Here is a 14,332-nt window from a genome sequence, read left to right as displayed (position 1 = left end):
TCCACAAACAACCTGGCACAATTATTTCTATTTGTTCATTGGATTTGTGAACACATCCTGTTGTAAGTAAATGATGATTTAATTTGTTCTATTTTAAGTGATTACTGAAATTGCTCTATCTGCCCTGAAAAATTCAGTTGGAAGACACAACTTGGTTATTGCCTTGTGCATAACTACACGAGGAACCAAAATGCTTTCGTGCTGCAGCCCCACAGGTACACAAGATACAGCAAGAGCATAAATTAAAATTTCTGCAATATGACATGAAACAGAAAAACAGATAATAAATATTAAAGGATGGCTAAATAAATATTCATAGTTTCAGTCAGTGCAAAGAGACAAGAGTAATGCTTGATGTTTGATTGTCCAGGGTGGTTAGAATCGCCTTCTTCTGGACTTGAAAGGCTTGAAACAAGGCTTGTAAGCAATCCTTTACTAATCACAGAGCACTTTATGGCATAGAGATTGCTTAAGGTGGAATGAATGTTGAGGGGGACAGTTTGAAAACCACTGATCTAGGACCTTGGTGAGGCCACACATTGAATATTGTGTGAAGTTTCGGTCCCCTCATCTGAGGAAGGATATTCTTGCTATTGACCAGACTGATCCCTGGGATGCAGGACTGATGGATGAATAAAGACTGGATAGACCAGGGTTACACACATTGAAATCTAGAAGAATGATAGAGAACCTCATTGAAACATAAAAATCTGACAGGACTAGGCAAGTTAGAGATAGGAAGAATGTTTCTGATGTTGGGCAAGTCTAGAACAAGGGTCTAAGGCAATGATTCTCAACCTTTTTCATTCCAAGCCACTGTTTTAATCGCACCTAATTGACTCGTTATGTGCTTGGTTTCTTATCTCCAAAGGAAATGGGCCAATGACAATTTTTCTCAAGCAAAATATTTCAGTAACATTTGGGTCTAAAGTCATGGTTCTCAACTTTCCCTTCCCACTTACATCCCACCTTAACCAATCCCTTACTAATCACAGAATATCAATGGAAGAGGGATTACTTAAAGTGATATGTGAGTGGAAAGAAAAAGGTTGAGAACCACTGGTCTAAGGAGAAGGGCAAACCATTTCAGACTGAGATGAGGAGAAACTTCTTTGCTCAGACAGTTGTGACCTTATGGAACTCCTGACCACAGAAATTTATTCAGGCCAGTTCATTGGATATATTCAGAAGGGAGTTGAATGTGGCTCTTATGGCTAAAGGGATCATGAGGGATGGAAAGAAAACAGAAATAGGGTAGTGAATATATAGGATTACCACTGAATGTGGAGCAGACTTGAAGGGCTGAATGGCCTTCTCATGCTGCAATTTTCCATTTTCTGTGATTGGTAAATCACTGCCTGAAAGTCCACTGTGACTAACTTTCAAATGGCAAAGACTATTTGAAGGTCGAACCTTTGCAGTGCTACAGAGAGAGTTCAGGCAAATGGGATCAAGGGGAGGAGTCAGAAGAAACTCAATGGTTTCAGGTCCTTCCTCTGGGCCTGAACAGGGACCTACTGAGAGTTATCGAATGAGAATGGGAAAGGCACAGCATAGTAGCAGGTCCATCGCAGCAGAGCCAATCACCTTACAGAGCTGCTGGGCAACTTTCGCAGACAACAAAAAAAGGCCTTACTGTTATAGAACAAGTGATCGGGACCAGGGTTCCAATCTGGCACTGTCTTTAAGAATTTATATGCATGGGTTTCCTCTGGGGGCTCCAGTTTCTTCTTGCTGTTTGAAATGTACTGAAGGTTGTAGATTAATTGGGTATAAATGGTCTGCATAGGCTCATGGGCCGGAATGGCCTGTTACCGTGATGTATGTCTAAATTTTTTTTTTAAATATTCTTTCTTTTTGCAAGATGGCACTGGAGTTGGTGATGTTTTGCAAGACTTTGAATGGTCCACAGAAGAAAGATTTCGACTGGTTTGTGCACATGACAACAATAAATAAGTTTAACTTGAGGAAGGGCTCAGGCCCGAAATGTTGATTATACAGCAAAATCCCTGGTATTTGGCACCTATGGGGATAAGTGTATTTTCCCATTGCTTGAGACTTATTCTTACAATGTCTAACTAATACACCTGCATTAAGAGTAAACAGTTTAAAAGACAAAAATAATGTACTGTACTTACACCAAATAAACTTAACTTGCATGAATATATTAACCTTAAAGCATTTTACTTTATTTTCAGTCACATTCTTTGAAAACATTTAATCGTCGCTGCATATGCAGGTTCCTCCCCCTCCACAGAAGCATCCAAAAGATGAACAATGACAATATAGATAATTAAACCATCCCTCCCCCATTTATAGGTAAAGCTTCTGACTGGGGAAACTCTTACTAAGCAAGGATAAAGAGCCACTTTAAGGGAATCACCCTGACGGCAAGAGGCATCAACCAGCTCTTCATCCTAGGTGACACCATTGCTGTTTCACACAACCTTATTCAAACAGAAGCAAAGCCCAATGAAGACACTCAGCTGGCTGAATATTTGCTCCTTTCTTCACCAACTGTTTTTGTGATACTTCAGAGAGCAGTTACTTTTCCAATTTTAACACGTATTTTGACCTATTTATTTTATACGTGTTTATTTTTATTTTCCTCGATTTTTTTGCCATTTGCTCGAATCCCAGTATCAGGATTTAACTGTATATCTTTATATGTACATGGACGCTGTGTCACTTGCCGAGTTCCTTGAGCATTTCCGTGTTTTCACCAATTACATTCTTCCCTTTTTATCTGATTGTCACCAACACTATCCAGACTTCACCACTCTCTTGGGATGGGATGGGGTTGGATGGGGCAAGGTGGGGTGGGTAGAATGGGATGGGGTTGGATGGGGCAGGGTGGGGTGGGGCAGTGCGGGATTGGGCAGGGGTGGAGTAGAATGGGGTAGGGCGGGGTAGAATGGGGTAGGGCAGGGTAGAATGGGGTAGGGCAGGGTAGAATGGAAGTTGAATGGGGAGGGATGGGAAGGGACGGGTTTCAATTTGCAGTGTCCAGTTAACTGTCTCTGGTACTGTGGTGCGGCTCTGCTAACTGAGCCACCACAATTCTCTGAACATCTCCCGCACGTTTAGCCAGACACCATCATTGTGTCTGCTTTACCAGTGAATTAGCTCAATCAGAATAAAATAGCCTCCCAGTAAACAATTGTCTTTGAAATGAAACCCTTTGCTCTATTGCACAGAAAACTGCCATTGGCACCTGAAATTAATTTGTAAAACTCCATTTGTTTCACTGGAAGAAATAAAGCTGTGGTTCTGTCATAAACTAATGCAGAATATGAAGTCCGTTATGCTGTTACAAATCATTTAAATATTAATGTCAGCCTGTCTGCAGTTATTAAAAGAAAACTGCAAAGAGGTTGGAAATTGAAAACTAACAGACCAATGCAAGCTCACACTTAAAGAGAAATGTAACATTTCAAAACGTGCTCCCAGCTCCTGCGATTGGTTTTATTTTTCAAATTTTCTCGACAATATAGAATGATGGCCCTCAGTTCACAAACCAATTCCATTCCCCTCCGATCTAATCTCCCCACACTCCACCCTCAGAAAACAAGGCAACTTAAAAACCCAATCAGCCTGCCAGCCCCATCTTCCAATACACAAGCACGCTGGAGGAACTCAGCAGGTCACGCAGCATCCAAAGGAAGAAAATGGTAATGGACGTTTTGGCTTGGGCCCTTCATCAAGGAAACACAAATAACAGGCAGGTGCCTGAATAAAAATGAGCAGGGGAGAGGAGAGAAAGGAGAGGGGAGAGGAGAGAGAGTGGAAAGGAGAGGAGGAAAGAAGAATCTCTGGGTTGCATGTGATGTCATGTATGTTCTCTGACAATAAATCTGAAATTTGAATAGCACTTGTCCCCCAACAACCATTACATATCCTCCATGGAAAGAACAAATACGGAGGAGTCACGTGATGGAGTAGTGGCCGGACGGTGAACTCCAGCCCTCTCCAGAAAAGTCGGGAAAAACAAAGGAAAACACAAAGGCACAGAAATAAAAGTTACAGAAAAGTGAGTATAAAGGTGGAAAGAAGATGGCGACAAAAAAAGAAAAATCGAAAGCAACGGTAAGAAGAGAGGAAGAGAAGACAAAGGAGGAAAAAGGTGAAGGCCTTACCTGTCCGAAGAGGCCCGCTGCGGAGAGAGAAACCCGCTCCCTCAGGTCGGTAAATAATGGACTACAAAAATGGCTCGCAGAGCCGAGTAAAAGTGCGCAACCGCGCATGCGCGATACTTCGCACATGCGCGATGCGAATGAAAAAAAAAACACACCGACGGGAGGGCGGACCAGCTGGGGAGTCGATCTCCACAGCCGGCAACGACAGCTGCAGAACACCTGCAGCAAGAAGAGACCACAGAAGACAATAGAAACAAGAAAGAAGAGGAGGAAAGGGCAACAAAGAAACAACAGATGGTCAACCCAGAGGAAGAAGAAGAGAAAGAAGAAGAGTACGGTGAAATAGAAGAAGAAAAGAAAGGCAAGGTAAAGGATATATTTGCTCTTATTAAAGGATACATGGAGTCATTTAAAGAATGGCAAACACAGGAATTTAAGGATTTAAGAAAAAGAATAAACAACACAGAAGAGAAAATAAATAAAATGGAGATGACCTTAACAGAAATGGGAAAAAAAATGGACAAGATGGAAGAGCGGGCAGTAGCAGCAGAAATGGAGGTAGAAGACTTAAAAAAGAAATTGGAGAAATCTAATAAAAAAACTAAAGAGACACAAGAACTACTAGCTCAAAAAATAGATACAATGGAAAACCATAACAGAAGAAATAACATAAAGATAGTGGGCCTTAAGGAAGATGAAGAAGGCAAGAATATGAGGGAGTTTATAAAAGAGTGGATCCCTAAGACCCTAGGATGTCCAGAACTACAGCAAGAAATGGAAATAGAAAGGGCACATAGAGTATTGGCCTCTAAACCACAACCACAACAAAAACCAAGATCTATTGTAGTAAAATTCCTAAGATATACTACAAGAGAAAAGGTACTGGAGAAGACAATGGAAAAAGTAAGAGAGGGCAACAAACCACTGGAGTATAAAGGGCAAAAAATCTTCATTTATCCAGATATAAGTTTTGAACTCCTAAAGAAGAGAAAAGAGTTCAATACAGCAAAGGCGATTTTATGGAAGAAAGGGTATAAATCTATACTAAAGCATCCAGCGGTATTGAAAATATTTATTCCAGGACAACAAAACAGACTATTCTCGGATCCAGAAGAAGCACGAAAATTTGCAGAACAATTACAAAAATAGACTGAGGGAGGAAGACGGGTAATGAGAGTTAAATTGATCATGATTGATATGTATGTGGGTAAAGACAAAAATAGACTGAGGGATGAAGACGGGTAATGAGAGTAAAAATGATCACGAATGATATGTATGCGGGTAAAGAGGTATAAGAGTGAATAGAGACAATGAGCATACATGAATGTATCTGTACTTAGAGGAAAATATAGATAGTATAGACAAGAATTAATAAGGAAAGGTAATGGAATAGAGAGAATAAGGAGGGAATTAAAAGAGTGACCTTTGTGACATATGAAAAGTGAAATCTTTTCTGGGGGAGGCGGGGTGGGGGGAAATAGCGGTCACTGCAAAATCAGTTGACGCTTGCGAGTGGATTCGCAAATCCAAATGGAGAGAGGAGATGTGGTTGTCCGACAAGGGATAAAGGACAACTCAGGAGGTGAAGGGGAGATTGGGGATAAATAAGATAGAAATAGGAGAATAAGGAAAATGTTGGATGTTGTAGGAATGTTGTCTTGTAAAGAGTTGAAAATAAGAAAACAGAAATGGAAAAGGAGGAAAGGTAATGATGGAAAAACGGAAAGAGAAGATAAACAAAATATAAAAGGGCTACGCTGAACTATATGTCTTTAAATATTTTTTTTTTTTTTTTTCACACCATAAATCACAATAGCCATGATATACACTTTTTCTTTTCCACACATTTACAGTGACTTTTTCTCCCTCCCCCCTCCCTCCTCCCAAGCCACCCCCCCTCTCATCCATTTTAGTTATACAATCTAGGTTGCATTAATTCAGTTAGTCAATGTTGTCATTCAACAAAAATACACCAGAAATTCTACTGAGTCCATTCTTTTCTTTTCTTCTCCTTCCATCAACTTAGGTAATGTTTGTTCCCGGTAGGTTTTCGCTATTGTATTTAATGTAAGGCTCCCATACTTGTTCGAATATTTCAATATTATTTCTTAAACTATATGTTATTTTTTCTAATGGAATACATTTATTCATTTCTATATACCATTGTTGTATTTTCAAATTATCTTCCAATTTCCAGGTTGACATAATACATTTTTTTGCTACGGCTAGGGCTATCTTAACAAATCTTTTTTGTGCATCCTCCAAGTCAATTCCAAATTCTTTATTTTTTATGTTACTTAGGAGAAAGATCTCTGGATTCTTTGGTATATTGTTTTCTGTTATTTTATTTAATATCTGATTGAGATCATCCCAAAATTTTTCTACTCTCTCACATGTCCAGATTGCATGAATTGTTGTTCCCCTTTCTTTTTTACATCGAAAACATCTATCAGATACTGTTGGGTCCCATTTATTTAACTTTTGCGGTGTAATGTATAGTCTGTGTAACCAATTATATTGTATCATACGCAGCCTCGTATTTATTGTATTTCTCATCGTTCCAGAGCATAACTTCTCCCATGTTTCCTTTTTTATCTTTATATTTAAATCTTGTTCCCATTTTTGTTTAGTTTTACCATTTGTTTCCTCATTTTCCTTTTCTTGCAGTTTAATATACATATTTTTTATAAATCTTTTGATTAACATTGTATCTGTAATCACATATTCAAGGTTACTTCCCTCTGGTAAACTCAAGTTGCTTCCTAATTTATCTTTCAAGTAGGATCTCAGTTGGTAATATGCCAGCGCTGTATCTCCCGTTATATTGTACTTATCTCTCATTTGTTCAAAGGATAAGAATCTACTTCCTGAAAAACAATTTTCTATTCTTTTAATCCCTTTTTTTTCCCATTTTCTAAAGGCAAGGTTGTCTATTGTAAAAGGGAGTAGCTTATTTTGCGTCAATATTAGTTTTGGTATTTGGTAATTTATTTTATTTCTTTCTACATGAATCTTCTTCCATATATTGAGGAGATGGTGTAATACTGGAGAAGTTCTATGTTGTACCAATTTTTCGTCCCATTTATATAATATGTGTTCAGGTATCTTTTCCCCTATTTTATCTAATTCTAGTCTCGTCCAGTCTGGTTTTTCCCTTGTTTGATAAAAATCTGATAGGTACCTTAATTGTGCGGCTCTATAATAATTTTTGAAGTTTGGCAATTGTAAGCCTCCTTGTTTATACCATTCTGTTAATTTGTCTAGTGCTATCCTCGGTTTCCCCCCTCTCCATAAAAATCTCCTTATTATTTTCTTTAACTCTTTGAAGAATTTTTCTGTCAGTTGTATTGGCAATGCCTGAAATAAGTATAGTATCCTTGGAAAAATGTTCATTTTAATACAGTTTATCCTTCCTATCAGTGTTAGTGGTAGCTCTTTCCAATGCTCTAAATCGTCCTGTAATTTTTTCATTAGTGGATTGTAATTGAGTTTATATAATTGGCCTAGATTTTTGTTTATTTGCACACCTAGGTATCTTATTGCCTGCGTTTGCCATCTGAATGGGGATTCCTCCTTAAATTTTGAGAAATCCGCGTTATTCATAGGCATTGCTTCACTTTTATTTACGTTTATCTTGTATCCTGACACTTCTCCATATTCCTTCAATTTCTTATATAGTTCTTTTATTGATATTTCTGGTTCTGTTAAGTACACTATCACATCATCCGCAAACAGACTGATTTTATATTCCCTGTCTTTTATTTTTATTCCTTTTATATTATTATCTCTTCTTATCGATTCTGCTAGTGGTTCTATAGCTAGCGCAAACAATAATGGTGATAGTGGGCATCCCTGCCGCGTTGACCTGCTTAAGTTAAATTGCTTTGATACATGTCCATTTACTGTCACTTTCGCTAACGGTCCCTTATATAATGCTTTAATCCAATTAATATACTTCTCCGGTAAACTGAATTTTTGCAATACTTTGAACAAGTAATTCCATTCTACTCTGTCGAAGGCCTTCTCTGCGTCTAAAGCAACTGCTACTGCCGGTGCTTTATTTCCTTCTACTGCATGAATTAAGTTAATAAATTTACAAATATTGTCTGTTGTGCGTCTTTTTTTGATAAATCCAGTTTGGTCTAAATTTACCATTTTCGGTACCTGTTCTGCTAATCTGTTCGCTAATAGTTTAGCTATTATCTTATAATCTGTGTTTAGCAGCGATATTGGTCTATATGACGCTGGTGAGAGTGGATCTTTCCCTTGTTTTAGTATCACTGTAATTATTGCTGTTTTACATGAATCTGGTAAGTTTTGTGTCTCATCAATCTGGTTGATTACATCCAGGAGGGGCGGTATTATTAGGTCTTTAAATGTTTTGTAGAATTCTATTGGGAGTCCATCCTCTCCTGGTGTCTTATTATTTGGTAAATTTTTTATTATCTCTTGTATTTCTACTGTTCCAAATGGTTCTGTTAATTTATTTTGTTCCTCTATTTGTAGTTTTGGTAGTTCAATTTTAGTCAAAAATTCATCTATTTTCCCTTCTTTCCCTTCGTTTTCGGTTCGGTATAATTGTTCATAGAATTCTCTGAAGTTTTCCTTAATTTCTTTTGGATTATATGTAATTTGTTTGTCTTTTTTCCTTGATGCCAATACCATTTTCTTAGTTTGCTCTGTCTTAAGCTGCCATGCTAGGATTTTGTGTGTTTTTTCCCCTAGTTCATAATATTTCTGTTTTGTCTTCATTATATTCTTCTCCACCTTATATGTTTGTAATGTTTCATATTTTATTTTTTTATCCGCCAATTCTCTTCTTTTGGTTGTATCTTCCTTTATTGCTAATTTTTTTTCTATGTTTATTATTTCCCTTTTCAACTGCTCTGTTTCCTGATTATAGTCCTTCTTCATCTTGGTTGCATAACTTATTATTTGCCCTCTAATGAATGCTTTTATTGCGTCCCATAGTATAAACTTATCTTCCACTGATTCCGTATTTACTTCAAAGTACATTTTTAATTGTTTTTCAATAAATTCTCTAAAATCCTGTCTTTTAAGTAGCATGGGGATGTCTTTAAATATTAATGGAATACATAACCAAATTAAAAGGAAGAAACTACCAAATTTAAATGAATAAATGTATTCCATTAGAAAAAATAACATATAGGTTAAGAAATAATATTGAAATATTCGAACAAGTATAGGAGCCTTACATTAAATACAATAGCGAAAACCTACCGGGGACAAACATTACCTAAGTTGATGGAAGGAGAAGGAAAGAAAAGAATGGACTCAGTAGAATTTCTGGTGTAATTTTGTTGAATGACAACATTGTCTGACTGGCTTAATGCAACCTAGATTGTATACCTAAAATGGATGAGAGGGGGGGGGGTGGGGGGGTGGTTTGGGAGGAAAGGGAGGGGGAGAAAAAGTCACTGTATATGTGTGAAAAAGAAATAGTGTATATCATGGCTAATGTGATTTGTGGTGTGAAAAATAAAAAAAATTAAAAAAAAAAGAAAGAACAAATACTAGATATATCACCATGTGCGATGGGAGCTGATCTGTCAAAGATTAGAAGAAGCTAAAGAAGGCAATAAATAATACAAACTTCTCTCCCCTCCACAAACAGCTTTTCACTGTTTCTCAGGGCATATCACAATAACCAATTCAATTCAAGGATAGCTGGAAATAAAATGGAGTAACCAGGCAAATTCCACATGTTTTAGTGAAAGGAAAATGAAGAAGGGACTCAACACCCCTCTCTGTAGCTGGATCCTGGACTTCATTCAGGAAAGACCACCGTCTGTCCAGGTCAGTAGCAGAACGTCGAGCACCATCATGCTGAGTACTGGTGCACCTCAGGGCTGCGTGCTCAGTCCGCTCCTGTTCTTGCAACTGACCCTTGACAGATCCAGCTCCAATAGTGTGATCAAGTCTGCAGGTGACACAATTGTCGTTGGCCTCATTACCAAAAATGATGAGTTGGACAACAGAAAAGAGGCAGAAAATCTTGTGATATGGAGTGAGACTAACAAGCTGAGTCTAAACATGGACAGGATGAAGGAGATGATCATGGATTTCAAGAGGACCAGAAATGACCACCCTCCAACAACTCTAGTGGAGAGAACCAAATTCCTTGGTATTCACTTAACTAGTGACCCATTGTGGACACTCAACATCTCCTCACTTGTCAGGAAGGTGCAACAGCAACTGCACTTCCTGAGAAGACTGAAGTGGGCAAGGCTACCGGCCACCAATATGTCAACCTTTTATAGGAGCTCTATTGTGAGTGTCCCAGACAGCTGCATCACAATGTGATATGATTGCTGCAAAGAAATGGATCAGAGGTCAATCTACAGGACCATAACAGTGGCAGAGAAGTTTCACTGGAATCTCCCTCCCTACCACCCCCCCCCACCACCATAGACTTGATCTGCCGAGATAGTTTTCTGAAGAAGGTGCACAAAATCATGTGGACCTTTTCCACCCTGCACTCAACATCTTTCAGCTGCTCCCTTCAGGAAAGAGATACAGGAGGATCAGTGCCAGCACCACCAGGCTGAGGAACAACTACTTCTTTCCACGGCCAGTGAGAATGCTGAATGACCAAAGGAACTGCTCACACTAGCCATCCGAGACTTTCCTATTCATAAAAAAAAACATTTATTTAAATAGATGAATACTTGTCCTGCATGTGTTCTATTTGTCTGTATGTGTGTTATGTCTGGTTGTATGCCTGCTTTTTCTTTGCACAGAGGACTGGAGAATGTTGTTTTGTCAGATTGTACTTATACAATCAGATGAAGTTATTTGTGGAAGGAAAATACACTATAAACAAAGAACTGATGAGTGTACTATACTTGGAAGACCAGAAGATATTTATAAGGTTAGATGTTAAAGGTTCACATGATAGATAGAGCAGGTGGGGGATGAGGTATCATATTGGAATGGATAAATTTGGCTGGCGAAAATGAATCAGTGCAGGTATAGAGGAATATTATTGCGGTAAGGAGGATGATAAGCAAGACTCCTCCCACGTCAACCAAGCTGTCTTCCTTCTCTATCCATCACAAAGGAATTTATTCATTTAATTTTAAGGGTTGATTTTGAAAGTCGGGTGGGGGCCCTAGTGCGCAGGCATGTGAGGATTTAAAAAGGGAAGGCCAACTTACCTTGCTGTTCCCTTGATGAGGAGTCTTCACCCAGGTGGGTCTGGTGACTGATTATTTGTGAGAGGCATTAACTGGCTAATTAATAAAATTAACAGGACCAATAAAAAGGAGGGCTCGCTAAAGGGGCAGCCCAGTGAAGGAGTGGGACTGCAAGGCTTTGGCATGAGAGGCTGAGGAGGGGCTCCCTGGGAGGTAAGGTTTAGGAAGTCTTTTTTTAAAGTTTATCTAAATGACTCTAATTCAATTTGAAGAGCAGGTGATGGAGGCAGTTAGGGCAGGTGAGAGCTCTGATTGCAGGATGTAGGAGGTAAGAGACAGCACAAATGTTCCTGATGTCTTCACCTGTAAAAGGTGCATCCAGTTGCAACTCATGGAAGACTGGGTGAGAGAAATGGAGATGCAGCTGGATGAACTGTGGGTCATATAAGGGAGGCAGTGATAGATAGGAGTTAGGCGAGGAAGTCACCCCCAACAGTCAGGGAAATGGAAGACTGTAAGAATAGTGGGGAGACAGGCATTGCAGAGTATACCTGTTTCTGCTCCCCTCAACAACAAGTATACTGCTTTGGATTCTGTTTAGGGGGGGGGGGGGGAGATGATCTATAGGGGACAAGTCATGGAAGTCAGGTCTCTGGCACAGGGGCTGTAACTTTTCCTCAGAAGGGAAGGGGGGGAGGAAAGAGTATGGCTCTTGTAATTGGGGACTTGCTGGTTAAGGGAGCAGATAGGAGGTTTGCTGGATGAGATTGGGGATCCTGGTTGGTATGTTGCCTCCCAGGTGCTAGGGTCAGGGATGTCTCTGATTGAGTCCACAGCATTCTTTAGGGGGAGAGTGAACAGCCAGAAGTCATGGTTCACATGTGGACCAATGACATAGTTAGAAGTGGGGATGAGGTCCTGAAAAGGGATTACATTGAGTTAGGGAAGAAGTTGAAAAGCAGGACCTCAAGGGTGGCAATCTCAGGATTGCTGCCTATGCCATGTGCTAGTGAGGGTAGAAATAGGAAGATGTGGAGGATGAATGTGTCCAGTGTTCCCGCAGCCACACAGACCACAGTCCAAACCGTCAGCAAGCCAAGCTGCAGATCCAAACCTCAGACACAATCAGAAAGCTGTCAGCCCCCTTGGCACCAATTCTGATTTTTAGAATAACAGCCAGTCTATGGCCTGGAGCGAGTCAACTCATCTCTCTGTAAACTCTGCACTTCTTCCCTATATTTCACTTGTTGTTCCATGTATTTTCTGCCCCTGAGGAATTATGGAGTTGAGACTCCAGATGGTTCAATCTGGAGCAAAGATGAACCCTGACAAGCTGGAACAGCTCAGCTGCTTGAATAGCATTTGTGGGTGTAAAGGGGCAGTTGACATTTTGAGTTAAGACCCTGCATTGTAAATGAGTGCAGAGGAAAGACACCCAGTGTAAAGATCTGAGAGGGAGAGGTAAGACACAGTAGTAGATCCAGGAGAGATGAGGTAGGTAGATGGGGCCATATTTGCAGGGGGAGGGTTGAAGGGGATGGAGAAGATTAAGATGGGTAAAGGTTCCATTTTATTGTCCCATAATACTACATTTAGAACATAACCTACATAGAATTCTGTTCCTTTGTCTCCTGTAAGGAAGACAGAGTTGCCACTTTGTCCAGGACCCCCTCACAGAAATGAGGCCCCAGTGAGGAATGAACTCGCATCCCCTGGTTTACAAGACCAGTGCTCTAACACTGAGCTGTGGAAAGTGATGACTGGAACCCACTACAGATGGGGAAATGAATAGTAAGATTTGATCTTCCTAATTGAGGGACTGCGAGGATGGGGGTGGATGTGAATGGGCAAAGGAGAAATAAACTGGTGGATCAAGGAGTGTAAAAGGAACACTGGAATGGGTTCCCTAAAAATGGAAAATTCAATGGTCATTCCATCGAGTTGTGTCGGAATATCGATCAGATGCAGAAATGGGAGATGGTGTTTAATCCAGACACGTGTGAGGTGTTGCACTTTGGGGGAGGTCAAATAAATGGGGAAAATATACAACTAATTACAGTTCTTCACAGCATTGATGTGCAGAAGGATTTGAGGTTCTGGTTCATAGCTCGCTGATAGTGGCTTGGCAACTAAATAGGGTAGATAAGAACCTTGGCTTTAGTGGGTGGGGCATTGACTATATAAGGAAATCAATTTGTTTCTATTTAAAACTTTGATTAGGCTGCCCTGAAAATATTTGTGTGGAATTCTCGAAGGATGAGAACTTTTGGCAAGAAATTAATCAGAACGGTACCTGGATTTGTGGGTAGGAGCTAAGAGGTGAGAAAAATTTGTTCCATTTTCTATGGAACATCAGAGGTTGAGGGGAGACCTGATAGAAGTTCATAAAATAATGAGAAGCATTGATCGGGTTGACAGTCAGAATATTTTACCCGGGGAAAAATACCAGATGACATGCTTTAAAGGTGAAAAAGGGAGAGTTTAAAGCAGATGTGCAGGGCAAGTTCCCCCCCGCCACCTCCCCCTCCCACAGAGTGGCAGGCGTCTGGAACAGGTGCCCAGGAGTGGAGGCAGATTCAATGGAGAAGCATTGAAGAAGCATCTAGATGGATGCAAACAGGAGCTGTGGAGAGAGAAAAATGGGATAACCATTCAACTCCATGTCCTGCATAATAATTACTTCATATCGGTACAAAACCTATCTAAATGTGCAATTGTGAATAAATAGTTACTGGTTAAACCGATGGGTGACCTTGCTTCTTCAGGTAAAATTGGGATTCATTGAAGGGATTGCTTTATTCAGAGCTCACTGCTAGACCTTTGAACAACGTCGCAACACTCGTATTTTAATTAAGTTCATGCAATGTGATGCACATATTTCAGATGGGTATGACCAGATTAATAATTAATCCAATATAGTCGACCCATAATTGCAAACCAATGGAGAGAGGTACATAAAAAATTAATTAACAAATTGCCACAGCTGAGCTTTGGCCCCGAAGTGGAAATATTTAGTTAAGAAAGATGTAATTCATTTCA

This window comes from Narcine bancroftii, chromosome 9, assembly GCF_036971445.1.
Source record: "Narcine bancroftii isolate sNarBan1 chromosome 9, sNarBan1.hap1, whole genome shotgun sequence".
NCBI lineage: Eukaryota > Metazoa > Chordata > Chondrichthyes > Torpediniformes > Narcinidae > Narcine > Narcine bancroftii.
This window is presented reverse-complemented; position numbering follows the sequence as displayed.